Source organism: Trichomycterus rosablanca, chromosome 2 (assembly GCF_030014385.1).
Source record: "Trichomycterus rosablanca isolate fTriRos1 chromosome 2, fTriRos1.hap1, whole genome shotgun sequence".
Classification (NCBI taxonomy): Eukaryota; Metazoa; Chordata; class Actinopteri; order Siluriformes; family Trichomycteridae; genus Trichomycterus; species Trichomycterus rosablanca.
Window position 1 is genome coordinate 1 of NC_085989.1, and position 12,753 is coordinate 12,753.

A 12,753-nucleotide genomic window follows, 5' to 3' on the forward strand; every position below is an offset into this window, starting at 1 on the left:
CCTAATTTCAACCCAATTCCCAATTATTCCAACCCCAACCACAATAAACTCCATTTCAACCATAACCCAACTCCCAATTATTCTAACCCTAATCCTAATAAACCTTCCAACTAGAACCTAACCTTCATTTACACTGTCCCCAATCACAATAAATGAAATTTCAATTATAGTTCAGTCCATAATTATATCAACTCTAACCTTAATAAACCTAATTACAACTTCAACCCAATTTCCAAGTACTTTAAATTCAATACACTGAAGCTCTACTACAACCTAATCTTTGATCATCCTAGCCCTGACCCCAAATAAACTGAATTTTAACCGCAATCTAATCACCCATCATCCTAACCCCAATTTAGATTAAAACTAGACTGACTACAACCCACCCTACCTACAATTAATTCAACTTCGACCTCAATAGATATATTTCTAACCCTGACCTACCTTAACCACCTTGACCATAAATTATACAATATAATTGATTGACCTAAAACATAATTTAAAATGGAAACCCCCAAAATAAATCGATATCCTATGTAATATTAATGAAATAAAAAAGGAATAAGGAAAAAAAGGTTATACCACAAGAGGGACACCTGAGGGCGCCACAGTCAACATGAAGTCCTCGAGGATGTTTGGGTATGGATATGGACGTTTGTGTAATATTTTTTGCCACAAGCAAACCAAGAATACACACCGTAGAGAAGTTTAAAGAGCCAAGCGCGCTGAGAACACGACGGTAAACACTTTACAACATGTGTACATAACTAAACATATACTAACACCTAACTACCAGTTTATTAACAATGAATTAATACATCGACTGATAGTGAGTGCATCATGAATTATTGATGAATTAATGATATGTATACATTAACAAATTAATGAGTGACATATGAATAGACTAGGGTTAAATTGGGCCTATTCGGTGCGTACTCTCTCTTAAGCTGGGAAGCCTCGACTTCCCGGCTTGACGGAATCCTAAGGCACCGCTCATTTTTGATCCTCTGCTGCCATCTTTTGGAATAGTCATGCCACATCACTTAGTATGATTTCAGGTTTTTCAACAGCTCGTATTCCAAAAAATACCAAACCTTGGCTACCTGATAAGTCAGAAGAATGTCAACCGAACTGTTCACATCTTGTTCAATCGATTCAGGTACTTTACTGTTCTGTTCCTTTATTTTTTATTGTTATTTTTTAACATTACACACACTGCCAATTGCCTGTGTGTGTGTGTGTGTGTGTGTGTGTGTGTGTGTGTGTCTGTGTCTGTGTCTGTGTGTGTGTGTGTGTGTGTGTGTGTGTGTGTGTCCACGTACTCGGCCCATGAATCTCATTCTGATACCAGGGGTTACCATTCGTGTTCTTGAACGATTATTGCATTTTTGTGCTTATCATATGTTTTGTTTTGTTTTTTTTGTGTGTGTGTTGTGTGTCATAGGTTCGTGGTCTCGTGGATGTGTGGGTCGTGTGCTGCCCACCTCGGCCACGGACGGATCTTCTGCTCCAAGTCTGACTCGGATCATGTCCTGCTGAAATAAATAAATAAAAGGTAGGCAAATAGTTAGACATACACATGGATTGATGGATGCTTTACTGATCCCCAAGGAAATAAAAGTCCCTGTGGTACAATACAACACACATCATTGACATTACAAACCAGCAAAAAGGACATGTTTGAGTTTCAACCAATGGGATTCCAAACATTTGCATACGGCCAATAGGAGAGCAGACATTTGCATACTGCTACCTCCAGCCAATAGGAGAGCAAAGATTAGCATACGTCTCATTTCAATGCCACTAATTTGAATGCCGCCTCTGGTTTTAACTCTTAACCTATGAGCAAAACCCTAACCACGCCCCCAATCCAAGGCCTAACCCCAAGCTAACCCCAGACTTACTGAAAGCTGGCACCTGCTGTTTAGGTTAGGAACTGCATCTAACCCCAAGCTAACCCCAGACTTACTGAAAGCTGGCACCTGCTGTTTAGGTTAGGAACTGCATCTAACCCCAAGCTAACCCCAGACTTACTGAAAGCTGGCACCTGCTGTTTAGGTTAGGAACTGCATCTAACCCCAAGCTAACCCCAGACTTACTGAAAGCTGGCACCTGCTGTTTAGGTTAGGAACTGCATCTAACCCCAAGCTAACCCCAGACTTACTGAAAGCTGGCACCTGCTGTTTAGGTTAGGAACTGCATCTAACCCCACATGAAATTAAGAAACCCAAATGAAAGGGCACATTTTCTGCATAATTGCACAGCTTGTAACCCTTGTAACCAATCATGGCTACATCTCTGTAGCAAGCTTTAGGAGCTGAGAAATCGATCCAAGTTTGAATTAGGGCCTGTTTATGTAGCTGCAGACAGTTCTCTTGTCCTTTATGTTCCACGTTTCCTTAATCTTAACCATCACCTAATCCCTAATTACTCTAACCCCAACCTCAATAAACCTAATCTTAACCATCACCTAATCCCTAATTACTCTAACCCCAACCTCAATAAACCTAATCTTAACCATAACCTCATTCCTAATTATTCCAACCCCAACCTCAATAAGCCTAATCTTAACCATAACCTAATCCCTAATTACTCTAACCCCAACCTCAATAAACCTAATCTTAACCATCACCTAATCCCTAATTACTCTAACCCCAACCTCAATAAACCTAATCTTAACCATCACCTAATCCCTAATTACTCTAACCCCAACCTCAATAAACCTAATCTTAACCATAACCTCATTCCTAATTATTCCAACCCCAACCTCAATAAGCCTAATCTTAACCATAACCTAATCCCTAATTACTCTAACCCCAACCTCAATAGACTCATCTCAACGATGACCTTACCCCAATTATTTACCATAACCCAACCCCTAATTACTCTAACCCTAAGCTTAATAAACCTAATTTCAACCCAATTCCCAATTATTCCAACCCCAACCACAATAAACTCCATTTCAACCATAACCCAACTCCCAATTATTCTAACCCTAATCCTAATAAACCTTCCAACTAGAACCTAACCTTCATTTACACTGTCCCCAATCACAATAAATGAAATTTCAATTATAGTTCAGTCCATAATTATATCAACTCTAACCTTAATAAACCTAATTACAACTTCAACCCAATTTCCAAGTACTTTAAATTCAATACACTGAAGCTCTACTACAACCTAATCTTTGATCATCCTAGCCCTGACCCCAAATAAACTGAATTTTAACCGCAATCTAATCACCCATCATCCTAACCCCAATTTAGATTAAAACTAGACTGACTACAACCCACCCTACCTACAATTAATTCAACTTCGACCTCAATAGATATATTTCTAACCCTGACCTACCTTAACCACCTTGACCATAAATTATACAATATAATTGATTGACCTAAAACATAATTTAAAATGGAAACCCCCAAAATAAATCGATATCCTATGTAATATTAATGAAATAAAAAAGGAATAAGGAAAAAAAGGTTATACCACAAGAGGGACACCTGAGGGCGCCACAGTCAACATGAAGTCCTCGAGGATGTTTGGGTATGGATATGGACGTTTGTGTAATATTTTTTGCCACAAGCAAACCAAGAATACACACCGTAGAGAAGTTTAAAGAGCCAAGCGCGCTGAGAACACGACGGTAAACACTTTACAACATGTGTACATAACTAAACATATACTAACACCTAACTACCAGTTTATTAACAATGAATTAATACATCGACTGATAGTGAGTGCATCATGAATTATTGATGAATTAATGATATGTATACATTAACAAATTAATGAGTGACATATGAATAGACTAGGGTTAAATTGGGCCTATTCGGTGCGTACTCTCTCTTAAGCTGGGAAGCCTCGACTTCCCGGCTTGACGGAATCCTAAGGCACCGCTCATTTTTGATCCTCTGCTGCCATCTTTTGGAATAGTCATGCCACATCACTTAGTATGATTTCAGGTTTTTCAACAGCTCGTATTCCAAAAAATACCAAACCTTGGCTACCTGATAAGTCAGAAGAATGTCAACCGAACTGTTCACATCTTGTTCAATCGATTCAGGTACTTTACTGTTCTGTTCCTTTATTTTTTATTGTTATTTTTTAACATTACACACACTGCCAATTGCCTGTGTGTGTGTGTGTGTGTGTGTGTGTGTGTGTGTGTGTCTGTGTCTGTGTCTGTGTGTGTGTGTGTGTGTGTGTGTGTGTGTGTGTCCACGTACTCGGCCCATGAATCTCATTCTGATACCAGGGGTTACCATTCGTGTTCTTGAACGATTATTGCATTTTTGTGCTTATCATATGTTTTGTTTTGTTTTTTTTGTGTGTGTGTTGTGTGTCATAGGTTCGTGGTCTCGTGGATGTGTGGGTCGTGTGCTGCCCACCTCGGCCACGGACGGATCTTCTGCTCCAAGTCTGACTCGGATCATGTCCTGCTGAAATAAATAAATAAAAGGTAGGCAAATAGTTAGACATACACATGGATTGATGGATGCTTTACTGATCCCCAAGGAAATAAAAGTCCCTGTGGTACAATACAACACACATCATTGACATTACAAACCAGCAAAAAGGACATGTTTGAGTTTCAACCAATGGGATTCCAAACATTTGCATACGGCCAATAGGAGAGCAGACATTTGCATACTGCTACCTCCAGCCAATAGGAGAGCAAAGATTAGCATACGTCTCATTTCAATGCCACTAATTTGAATGCCGCCTCTGGTTTTAACTCTTAACCTATGAGCAAAACCCTAACCACGCCCCCAATCCAAGGCCTAACCCCAAGCTAACCCCAGACTTACTGAAAGCTGGCACCTGCTGTTTAGGTTAGGAACTGCATCTAACCCCAAGCTAACCCCAGACTTACTGAAAGCTGGCACCTGCTGTTTAGGTTAGGAACTGCATCTAACCCCAAGCTAACCCCAGACTTACTGAAAGCTGGCACCTGCTGTTTAGGTTAGGAACTGCATCTAACCCCAAGCTAACCCCAGACTTACTGAAAGCTGGCACCTGCTGTTTAGGTTAGGAACTGCATCTAACCCCAAGCTAACCCCAGACTTACTGAAAGCTGGCACCTGCTGTTTAGGTTAGGAACTGCATCTAACCCCACATGAAATTAAGAAACCCAAATGAAAGGGCACATTTTCTGCATAATTGCACAGCTTGTAACCCTTGTAACCAATCATGGCTACATCTCTGTAGCAAGCTTTAGGAGCTGAGAAATCGATCCAAGTTTGAATTAGGGCCTGTTTATGTAGCTGCAGACAGTTCTCTTGTCCTTTATGTTCCACGTTTCCTTAATCTTAACCATCACCTAATCCCTAATTACTCTAACCCCAACCTCAATAAACCTAATCTTAACCATCACCTAATCCCTAATTACTCTAACCCCAACCTCAATAAACCTAATCTTAACCATAACCTCATTCCTAATTATTCCAACCCCAACCTCAATAAGCCTAATCTTAACCATAACCTAATCCCTAATTACTCTAACCCCAACCTCAATAAACCTAATCTTAACCATCACCTAATCCCTAATTACTCTAACCCCAACCTCAATAAACCTAATCTTAACCATCACCTAATCCCTAATTACTCTAACCCCAACCTCAATAAACCTAATCTTAACCATAACCTCATTCCTAATTATTCCAACCCCAACCTCAATAAGCCTAATCTTAACCATAACCGAATCCCTAATTACTCTAACCCCAACCTCAATAGACTCATCTCAACGATGACCTTACCCCAATTATTTACCATGACCCAACCCCTAATTACTCTAACCCTAAGCTTAATAAACCTAATTTCAACCCAATTCCCAATTATTCCAACCCCAACCACAATAAACTCCATTTCAACCATAACCCAACTCCCAATTATTCTAACCCTAATCCTAATAAACCTTCCAACTAGAACCTAACCTTCATTTACACTGTCCCCAATCACAATAAATGAAATTTCAATTATAGTTCAGTCCATAATTATATCAACTCTAACCTTAATAAACCTAATTACAACTTCAACCCAATTTCCAAGTACTTTAAATTCAATACACTGAAGCTCTACTACAACCTAATCTTTGATCATCCTAGCCCTGACCCCAAATAAACTGAATTTTAACCGCAATCTAATCACCCATCATCCTAACCCCAATTTAGATTAAAACTAGACTGACTACAACCCACCCTACCTACAATTAATTCAACTTCGACCTCAATAGATATATTTCTAACCCTGACCTACCTTAACCACCTTGACCATAAATTATACAATATAATTGATTGACCTAAAACATAATTTAAAATGGAAACCCCCAAAATAAATCGATATCCTATGTAATATTAATGAAATAAAAAAGGAATAAGGAAAAAAAGGTTATACCACAAGAGGGACACCTGAGGGCGCCACAGTCAACATGAAGTCCTCGAGGATGTTTGGGTATGGATATGGACGTTTGTGTAATATTTTTTGCCACAAGCAAACCAAGAATACACACCGTAGAGAAGTTTAAAGAGCCAAGCGCGCTGAGAACACGACGGTAAACACTTTACAACATGTGTACATAACTAAACATATACTAACACCTAACTACCAGTTTATTAACAATGAATTAATACATCGACTGATAGTGAGTGCATCATGAATTATTGATGAATTAATGATATGTATACATTAACAAATTAATGAGTGACATATGAATAGACTAGGGTTAAATTGGGCCTATTCGGTGCGTACTCTCTCTTAAGCTGGGAAGCCTCGACTTCCCGGCTTGACGGAATCCTAAGGCACCGCTCATTTTTGATCCTCTGCTGCCATCTTTTGGAATAGTCATGCCACATCACTTAGTATGATTTCAGGTTTTTCAACAGCTCGTATTCCAAAAAATACCAAACCTTGGCTACCTGATAAGTCAGAAGAATGTCAACCGAACTGTTCACATCTTGTTCAATCGATTCAGGTACTTTACTGTTCTGTTCCTTTATTTTTTATTGTTATTTTTTAACATTACACACACTGCCAATTGCCTGTGTGTGTGTGTGTGTGTGTGTGTGTGTGTCTGTGTCTGTGTCTGTGTGTGTGTGTGTGTGTGTGTGTGTCCACGTACTCGGCCCATGAATCTCATTCTGATACCAGGGGTTACCATTCGTGTTCTTGAACGATTATTGCATTTTTGTGCTTATCATATGTTTTGTTTTGTTTTTTTTGTGTGTGTGTTGTGTGTCATAGGTTCGTGGTCTCGTGGATGTGTGGGTCGTGTGCTGCCCACCTCGGCCACGGACGGATCTTCTGCTCCAAGTCTGACTCGGATCATGTCCTGCTGAAATAAATAAATAAAAGGTAGGCAAATAGTTAGACATACACATGGATTGATGGATGCTTTACTGATCCCCAAGGAAATAAAAGTCCCTGTGGTACAATACAACACACATCATTGACATTACAAACCAGCAAAAAGGACATGTTTGAGTTTCAACCAATGGGATTCCAAACATTTGCATACGGCCAATAGGAGAGCAGACATTTGCATACTGCTACCTCCAGCCAATAGGAGAGCAAAGATTAGCATACGTCTCATTTCAATGCCACTAATTTGAATGCCGCCTCTGGTTTTAACTCTTAACCTAACCCTAACCCTAACCCTAACCCTAACCCTAACCCTAACCCTAACCCTAACCCTAACCCTTTATTAAACTAAATGAACAAACATTTTCTTACTCATGATGCTACTTTTGAGTAGCATGTACACCAGTCTGATGGGGCTTTATCATCTCCCATCTAATTTTGGTAAGTGTTGTACTTTACTTATCAATTTTGTTCAAAATAAATTATCTTAATGTTGACACTAACTAAATAAATCATCAAACAGCACTGCTTTATTTGCCGTATTTAGGCTGCATGCTAGCTTTCATACGAAGCAAAGAGTGTGCTGGCTTGCTTTACTTTAATCCTTAAATTAATGCTATTCATTTTCATTTTCATACTTCTGTTTCTTCTTTCTTTTTCTTGTTTTACAGGTTCATGGTTACTGTGAGGAGCTGTTTGGGTTTCATCACAACTTTAGATACACTTTCTACAGTTTTAAACATGTTTTCTTCACATGTTGTATTTTAAGTAAATACTTATGAACTTAAATAAACAAAAATAATTTCACAATTGTGTCTCTTTTACTATAAACATTTGTAATTTATATTTAATATGTGATTAACATGAAAACTAAGAACAAATCAATACTTTTTTCCATTGAGCTCAAGATAATAAGTAGAATTATTGGGAAAAGCAGTTGGTATAACAAAATTTCATCAACTTGCCTTTTAATAACTTCATGTTTTAAGTTATGCACTCTTTTAAGGCAACTGGTTTCCTCAAATTTTTTAAGTACATTGAACTTATCCGGGCTTACAGTGTAGAGGCCTAAAATGCAAGATGATGTTACAAAATACCCTTCAACACAACTCTATAGTGTTGTTTAGGTGATATACACACCTGCAGTCCTGCTTATACTCACTGAAACTTTGGATTTTCAAAAAAAAATTAAAAGCACCTACATTTTGGGGTTTTTTAATCATCATTTAAGCATGGTCAAATATAATCATGCCATTTGGCTGTGTTTTTAGGATACTTTAAAGGGTTTTCTAGAACACTGAAGTACAATTTTTGGGTTATCTTTTAAACTTTATGAATGAGAAGCCTTAGAAACTACGTATGTCTTTCAGGCGAAAAATGCACAAAAATGGGCTGGACTGACAAGGGGTTAAACAAAACAAACTAGTACGACACAAAAAAACACTCATTCAAACAAAATTATTCATGTCATTACACAAAATGGACACCTGAGTGCGCCATCATCCTTAAAATTCACTGATATTCATATGCAGCTCAGTGCGTGCACGCGCACGCAGCTCTAATTAACATTTACATTTTATTCACTAGTATGTTTCTGTTTGCATACAATAATCGAAATCTTCATCACATATTGTAATAAGTCAACAACCATTCACAGCACTCATTCAGAAAACCCTCACACATATTACATGTTTATCCATTCACTTCGTACATGTTATTATCATATATAGTACACACACATAGAAATACATCATCTACTATTATTGCTGAGTTACTATTATTATTTATTTTAGGGCTTTTCTTCAAATCTTTCATGGATTTACATATATTGTTGTAAAGTGATCGCCGGCAGGGGGCAACCCCCCTGCCAGGGGGCGCACAGTCGAGCAGTAGACGGCAGAGCCGAGTTTCGAACCCGGTAGGTTCACATCTCTCAGCTCCACTGCACTATCTGTGGAAAAACCCGCTCAGCTATCTGTGCGCCCCAACCGACTGCTTTTATTTCACTATATTATAGTCATCTTTACAAAAAATACCTTCTTATTTACGATTTGCACACTCAACCCACTCACACAATACAATCAAGCAAATCATTCATTACACAAACCTGACAAATACATCAACAACTAATAAGAACAAAACATACAAGCTCATCAAAAGCATCAGCAATCAGTGCTCAGTACATTCTTCATCAATCTCATCCCTGAACACGCTGGGCAGCACTGACACAATATCATTTTACAAAACTTTAGATTCAGAAAAAAACACAATTTATGCTTGTCTATTCAAAATAAGATCTTGGTGGGGATGGGGGGTTATTCCAGAAAGCAGGTCAACCCGGGGTTACTCGCACTTTCCTCATGTAAACCCGGGGGGTCCTTTACTCCAGGATACAGTGGATACAGACGCGCAAATTATTCGAACACATCTTAGTTGGGAACGAGTCATTAAACTCACATTCATCATTTCACGATGGATTTATTCGCAAACCTTTCCGTTTTTATCACTCAGTCAATTCGGGGAGAGTGGGGACGGTTACCACAAGGGGCAGCTGCAACATTATTATTACAAAAATCACAATATTCATAAAAGGCTTGTTACAACATTAGTTAGAACATTATGGATGGAATGTTATGGATTCATAGAAAATACCTTAAACACACACACACACACACACACACACACACACACACACACACACACACACACACACACACACACACACACACACACACACACACACACACAGTTTAGTAAGCTAAAATCATTTGTGCTTTAAATGTACTGTATATCATTTTATTGCTAGTAGTATTTTTACAGCCACATTCATGAGTGAAATCTGGAGTGAAATCCAGATGTGGATTTTATTAAAATCTTCTCTTTTATTATTTCAACAGCAGACAGAATATCCCTCCACATACAGGTAGTCACCATTATCTGCAAAAATTTACAAATGTCAAATAAAACAGTCGAACATTTCATACATGTTCTGCAACCTACTGTTCTCCATCTTATGCAGATGCTTTCATTAAGATATTATGTGATGCTCCCCACATTACAAATATCGAAGACAAATAGTCAGGCTCTGTCCATGATCACTGAAAATAAAACAATGCAACAACTTCGTTTGCTTGTCCTTATTCTTTAGTGACAACATTTATCACCCTTAGCACCGACACCCATCTTAAATTCAAGCAACTGAATTTATAGCCTTGTCTGTTTTAGATGCTCCACCTGAGGATCACACTTTGTTTCTCCACATGGACCTTGTATAGTCCATTTTATTTACACACAACTTCAAAGAAAGACACAAAAATAGCATGTTATGATCAAACATAGCTTAATGTCTTCGAAATATTTCACATATTTGATAAGACATTTTTACTGTTCTAAGTTGAGCTTTGGAGGTGGATGGTGCCTCATTTCATTCGGAACTACCCATCACATTCTGTTAGAGGACAGTCACACACATTATCATGGTAGATCAAATGAAATGCCATGCTCTATGTTCAACATATACTGTACCTCTGTAGGCCTCCCAGTATCATCCCACTCTGAGGCAGCGGAGATGGTTTCTTTATCGTCCTTCAACAGTGTGTTTCTTTTTTGTTTTGTTTTTGTATTAAAGAACATTATTTATATTTATTAGGATCTATAGGAACATTTACATCACTAACAATTGCAGGAGGCTCAAAACCACTCCACCAATCACTGGAGAGATGCCAATAAAAAGGGTTCAGACTGCACCAATGCAGTTCTTAATATTACACAGTTTATGCACTACAGACTAATGATTTACATCTAATAAATATGCCTTGAACATAGACAGTTTTTGTGTTTCATTTTTATCTGCTGCCATGTGCATCTGATTACACTTGGATTACACCTACATTGAGTAAATGAAAAAAAAAAACGTTTAAAATCGAGACAAATATTACAACTGACATATTAAACAATTTTACCCTATCCTTCTGCTAAATGTTTAATTATGGTTACGTTTTTTTTATTAATTTAAACTCATTCACTTTTTTTGCCATTTGCGAGCTCCTTTTCCACTGCTGTATTACTTTCACGTCTAAAACATTTTCAGGATCTGCACACGCAAACATTAAAAATAACACTTCTATTGGTGTCAAATATGACGGACTACTTTTTCTTTCATTCACATCCATGGTCAATCTATTTATCGCAACTCCATTGAGAATGCCTGTTTATAGTTAACCGTGAACGCGCTTCTGCTGGGTTCAATCTACTCAGACTTGAGTAATCTAACCCTGATCCGCTTTTGTGGATCCGAAAACTCTGGCTATGACATGGTGAGATACAGGGGTTGGACAAAATAACTGAAACACCTGTCATTTTAGTGTGGGAGGTTTCATGGCTAAATTGGACCAGTCTGGTGGCCAATCTTCATTAATTGCACATTGCACCAGTAAGAGCAGAGTGTGAAGGTTCAATTAGCAGGGTAAGAGCACAGTTTTGCTCAAAATATTGCAATGCACACAACATTATGGGTGACATACCAGAGTTCAAAAGAGGACAAATTGTTGGTGCACGTCTTGCTGGCGCATCTGTGACCAAGACAGCAAGTCTTTGTGATGTATCAAGAGCCACGGTATCCAGGGTAATGTCAGCATACCACCAAGAAGGACAAACCACATCCCACAGGATTAACTGTGGACGCAAGAGGAAGCTGTCTGAAAGGGATGTTCGGGTGCTGACCCGGATTGTATCCAAAAAACATAAAACCACGGCTGCCCAAATCACGGCAGAATTAAACGTGCACCTCGACTCTCCTGTTTCCACCAGAACTGTCCGTCGGGAGCTCCACAGGGTCGATATACACGGCCGGGCTGCTATAGCCAAACCTTTGGTCACTCGTGCCGATGCCAAACGTCGGTTTCGATGGTGCGAGGAGCGCAAATCTTGGGCTGTGGACAATGTGAAACATGTATTGTTCTCTGATGAGTCCACCTTTACTGTTTTCCCCACATCCGGGAGAGTTACGGTGTGGAGAAGCCCCAAAGAAGCGTACCACCCAGACTGTTGCATGCCCAGAGTGAAGCATGGGGGTGGATCAGTGATGGTTTGGGCTGCCATATCATGGCATTCCCTTGGCCCGATACTTGTGCTAGATGGGCGCGTCACTGCCGAGGACTACCGAACCATTCTGGAGGACCATGTGCATCCGATGGCGGTGCCGTGTATCAGGATGACAATGCACCAATACACACAGCAAGACTGGTGAAAGATTGGTTTGATGAACATGAAAGTGAAGTTGAACATCTCCCATGGCCTGCACAGTCACCAGATCTAAATATTATTGAGCCACTTTGGGGTGTTTTGGAGAAGCGAGTCAGGAAACGTTTCCCTCCACCAGCATCACGTAGTGAC